The following is a 5,812-nucleotide window of genomic DNA, read 5'->3' as shown; positions in this document are numbered from 1 at the left end:
ATCACATCATTCTCTAATGATGTGATCCCGTTTATCAAATGACAACTCTTTGTCCATGGCTAGGAAACTTAACCATCTTTGATCAACGAGCTAGTCAAGTAGAAGCATACTAGTGACACTCTGTTTGTCTATGTATTCACACATGTACTAAGTTTCCGGTTAATACAATTCTAGCATGAATAATAAACATTTATCATGATATAAGGAAATATAAATAACAACTTTATTATTGCCTCTAGGGCATATTTCCTTCACTCTCCCACTTGCACTAGAGTCAATAATCTAGTTCACATCGCCATGTGATTTAACACCAATAGTTCACATCACCATGTGACTAATACCCAAAGGGTTTTACTAGAGTCAATAATCTAGTTCACATCGCTATGTGATTAACACCCAAAGAGTACTAAGGTCTGATCATGTTTTGCTTGTGAGAGAAGCTTAGTCAATGGTTCTGTCACATTCAGAGAAGCTTAGTCAATGGTTGTGTTCACATCGCTATGCTATGAATTCTGTATACATCGTGGATGATGCAACTATCGATTGTTTGGAGTTTTTTCACGAAATAGTTCCCCCAGTGAGGGTGAATACGTATCCTGACGTGGATTTTCTATCATCTTTGTCCCCCGCAAAATCTGTGTTTGAATACCCTTTTATCTCTAGGCAATCACTTCTCCTATATATTAGCTTGTAGTCCTTCGTGCCTTGCGCATAACGCAATGCTTTCTTTACCATCTTCTAGTGCTCTATGCCTGGATTCTCTTGATATCTACCGAGTACCCCGGTGATAAAGGCTAAGTCAGGGCGAGTGCACAATTGTGCATACTATAAGCTGCCAACTGCCGAAGCATATGGTACTGCTTTCATTTGATCGATCTCGTACTGGTTCTTGGGACATTGGAATTTCCCAAAACTATCACCCTTAACTATAGGAGCAGGTGTGGCTTTACTCGCATGCATATTATACTTTTTAAGAACCTTTTCTAAATATGCTTTCTGCGATAGTCCTAAGACTCCATTGTTCCTATCTCGGTGAATTTCTATGCCCAAAACATATGATGCTTCACCAAGATCTGTTATGTCAAAAATTTGAGGATAAGAACTTATTTGTTTCTTATAGTAGACTAACATCACTGCTAGCAAGCAGGATATCATCCACATACAAGATTAGGAAAATATATTTCCCATTTTTAAACTTTGCATAAATGCAATTAACCTCAATATATTCTTTAAATCCAAAACTTTTAATCGTTTGATTAAACTTTAGATACCACTGTCTAGAGGCTTGTCTTAATCCATAAATGGATTTCTTCAGGCGGCATCCCATATTTTCCTTGCCTTCCATGATAAAACCCTTGGGTTGTTTCATGTAGACCTTTTCTTTTAAATCACCATTGAGAAATGCCGTCTTAACATCCATTTGATGTAACTCTAAATCAAAATGAGCAACTAATGCCATTATGATTCTGAGAATCCTTACATGAGACTAGAGAAAATATCTCATTGTAATATGTCCCTTCTCTTTGTGTAAATCCTTTTTCCACGAGTTGTGATTTATAATTTTCTACATTCCCTTTAGTCATACTTAATTTTGTAGACCCATTTACAGCCTACTGTTTTGGCTCCTTTAGAAATTTCCTCTAAGTCCTAAACATCTTTGAAACTCATCGATTTCATCTCGTCTTCCATTGCCTTCATCCACTTCGAATAATGAGTGCTTCTCATGGCTTCTTCATATGAGGTGGGATCTTTTTCCATATGAACCATTTCTGTGTTATAAACATTAAAGTCAGTAGAAATAGCTGACTTTCTTGGTCTTGTAGACCTTCTAAGGGCCTCAGTTTCTCGCACATTATGTGCCTCAACTTCTGGCACTTCTTTTAAAATTTGCTGCTGCACCTCCCTTTCATGCTCAACAACGGGTTCAGTCGGCTCCTGATAGACAGGTTCTGGGTCTACTCCCATAGTCGTCATGGGTGGAGTTGCAACTAGTAGTGAGAAAAATGGCTCCTGAATCATCAGATTAGGTAGATGCACCCTCTTATCCTCAAGATCATTTTTCTGAGCTACCAAGATCCCCCTCATCATTTCGTCCTCTAAGAAGACTGCATATCTCATTTCTACAAACTTTGTATATCTGTCTGGGCAGTAGAAATGAAAACCCTTTGATCTATCTGGATAGCCAATGAAGTGGCAACTCACTGTTTTGGGATCTAACTTTGCAATGTTTTGATTGAACATTTTGGCCTCAGCAGGGCACCCCCACACCCTGAAGTGTTATAGGGAGGGCATCCTTCCTGTCCATAGCTCGTACGGTGTTTTGGGCACCGACTTGCTTGGTACTCTATTGATAATGTGAATGGCGGTTTTAAGCGTCTCCATCCATAATCCCAATGGCAAGTTGGAATAACTCATCATGTTGGGCACCATATCCATAAGTGTACGGTTGCGCCTTTCAGCTACTCCATTTTGTTGAGGCTCGCCCGGCATTGAATACTGGGCTACTATGTCAGTCTCCTGCAAGAACTTTGTAGAAGGTCCAGGGACTTGGCCATATGGAGTGTGCCGACCGTAGTACTCTCCCCCACGGTCGGACTTTACAATCTTTATTCTTTTATCATGCTGATTTTCAACTTCAGCTTTGAGTATTTTAAATTTATCCAACGCTTCCGATCTTTCTTTGATTGGATAAATATAACCATAGCGAGAGTAATCATATGTGAATGTTATGAACGAGTCATATCCATCCACACACTTTTCAACGGAAATGGTCCACAAATGTCAGTGTGGATGATTTCTAGTGTGCATGTGCTATGGATTGCACCTTTTTTGATTTGTTTTATATACTTTCCTTTAATGCAATCTATGCATTGTTCTAAGTCTGAGAATTTTAACAGAGGAAGAATTTCACTTTTGAGTAATCTTTCTATTCTCCCCTTGGAAATATGGCCCAAGCGACAGTGCCATAATTTCGATGAGTTAAATGTTCTCTTTCTTTCTTTTGTTCTTTATTCAACGCGGAAACATATTCATTCACATTGCATACAGAATGCACTTTTTCACGAAGTGATAACAAATAAAGCTCATCGTGTAGTAAAGCATCACCCACATAAGCATTATTATACCATATGGCACACTTGCCATGTCCAAAATAACATTCATAATTATATTTGTCCAAACATGAAACGCTAATTAAGTTTCTATTACATGAAGGAACATAAAGAAAATCTCTAAGTAGAAGCTTGAATCCATCATCTAACTCCAAGGAGATGTCGCCGACAGCTTCAACTTCCGCTTGAATTCCATTTGCTACTTCAATGCCTCTTTCACTTCTTAGCGTAGTCCGGGTCGAATGGAATCCCTGTAAACAATTTGCAACATGAATAGTTGCTCCTGAGTCAATCCACCAAGTAGATTTCGAAAAATTTGTGTACAAGGATTCATGAACTAAGGAAACAATGTTGTTACCTTGCTTTGCCATTAAGGACTTCAGCCAATCAGGGTAGTCTTTCTTGTAATGCTCGGTCTTCTTACAGTGGAGACAAGTGTCTTCGTCCACTGGGAAAGACTTCTGCTGATGCTGATGTTGATAGGGAGCTTTTCCATGCTTTGAAGGAGAACTTTTGCTATTTTTATTGTAATTCCTTTCTTTTGATCGTTCACATAGTTGAGTGAACCACCATGTGAGGCTTTGAGTCTGTCCTCTTCTTGGACACACATTTCTATTGTCTTTTCAATGTCCCATGTTCTAGGTGACATATTTTAGTTTACAAAAAAAGTTTCAAACTCCTTCGGTAGTGAATCCATGACCAGGTGGACCAGGAGCTTTGGTTTGATCGCCAGATCCTCATCCATTGGCTTTAGCTTTGCTGCCATATTGCTCATCTTGAGGATGTGCTCTCTTATTCCATGACTACCACCTGTGTAGCGTTCTATCACCAGTTGCTTTAACACCTGGGTGGCATATATCTTTGAAGAGCTAGTGAACTGGCTCTTTATCTTTGTAAGCAACTCCCCTGCGGAAGTGCACTCTGCAATGGAGCCTACAATGGTGCTCTCAATTGTGTTCTTTATAAATGACATGCACTTTTTGTTTTCATTGACCCACTTTTGGTTTTCTATGATGTATGACATCTCCAAAGGAGCATAATCCCCCCTCTTTTAGCCCATGCAGCATCATCATCAGTGGCCTCTCTTACTGGCTCTGTAGGTCTGACAGGCTGTGGTTCATCCACAACCCAGTTCAGGTAGCACAGACAAATGCCAGTTCAACTTTCTTTCTCCACTCAGTGTAATTGTCACCTCTGAGTGTCGGAACATCTTTTAGGCAACTCATCAAGTTAAAGCCTCCTAAAATCACAATTTAAGTGACATCAGTATAACAATCATATGCATTAATCTAACGTTGGTCAAATTAAACATACAATTGTCTATGCAATTAAATCTATATTACCGTTGGGCAAAATACTAGAAATAAATGCACCTTTAAATTTCAATAATAAAACATGATCATGTTATTGACAACGTTGGTCATAAAAATAACACAATCATATTCATTTTAATAATCACTTTAACATGCTCTTAAAAAATAATTCTATTTAAACTTTTATTTCCTTTGTAAAAGAGCACTATGAATTATTTACGCAGCGGAAAAACATGAATTAAAATTCATGAACCACTACAAAAAAAGACACTTCCATGATGATACGTGTTTGTTACAGTAGGTCACGTTTTCTTTCATGCATGTACATCCATGACAAAATTTATGACAAAATCAAGATAGTCATACCTGTGCTGTCGTAGAAATGTTCCATGACATTACCAAAATTATCATCACGAAAGTGTCCACTTCCATGACGATAAATCATGCGTCATGGAAGTGCTTTCATCAAGGATGACCAACACATGGCATCCACCGTAACGGAACGTCGTTAAGCTATCGGGTCCGGTTTTGGATCCGATAACCCGCTAACAGCCCAGACCAATGAGGATTTTCCACGCGTAAAATTCTCATTGGCCGGAGGAAACACGTGTTGGCTAACCGTTGGGACATATGTCATCCATTCATTGGACAGGAGGCGCCTATGATAGGTCAACATGTGGCATGGCCCAACAGTGGCCCATTCCGGTGAAAAAGGCCGACCCATTAAAAATTAGTAGGTCGGCCCATATAAGGCCTACTTGTGTCAGGTCAATTTAAGCCCACGACCCATACGAGATGTGCCAATTCGGCCCGTTAATGGTCCGTTAAAGATTTGACACCATTGCAGCCCATCGTCAGTTCGATCCCGTTAACAGCCTGCTATATATTTGGGCTCGATATCGGCCCGATGTGATTTTGGCCTATTAACGGCCCATTCAAGGGATGGGCCGATTTTCAGGTTGTACATCTTTCGGCCTTTTAGCGACCCATTTAAGTGTTGGGCCAATTTACGGCCCAGTGTGTCTTTCAACCTGTCGACGACCCATAAATGAGTTGGGCCATTTGTAGTCGGGCCTTAGTTTTTGCCTTTTACCGACCCATTTAAGTGTTGGGCCAATTCCCTGCCCGATGTGTCTTTCAGCCTGTTGACGGCCCATAAATGATTTGGGCCATTTGCAGTCGAACCTAAGTTTTGGCCTTTTAACGGCCCATGCTCTTCATGGTCCAATACCAACCTGGTTTCTGTTTCGGCCTGCTAAAGGCCCACAACACAGTTGGGCCATTTACAATACGACCTGACTTTCGCCTCTTAGCGGCCCATGCTCTTCATGGTCCAGTACGATCCCGCTGTCTCTTTCGGCCTGCTAAAGGCCCATAGTATAGTTGGGC

General features: G+C 40.3%; 1 pseudogene; it reads right to left on the bottom strand.

Moving 5' to 3' along the window:
• Positions 1–3,326: 3,326 nt before the first annotated feature.
• Positions 3,327–4,336, bottom strand: LOC147984509 (uncharacterized; annotated as a pseudogene).
• Positions 4,337–5,812: the final 1,476 nt, after the last annotated feature.

The sequence above is a fragment of the Triticum urartu genome, chromosome 2A (genome assembly GCF_056163025.1).
Source record: "Triticum urartu cultivar PI428250 chromosome 2A, HENAU_Tu73, whole genome shotgun sequence".
NCBI classification, from domain to species: domain Eukaryota; kingdom Viridiplantae; phylum Streptophyta; class Magnoliopsida; order Poales; family Poaceae; genus Triticum; species Triticum urartu.
The sequence above is the reverse complement of the archived record's forward strand: the minus strand, read 5'-3'. Positions and strand labels throughout refer to the sequence as shown.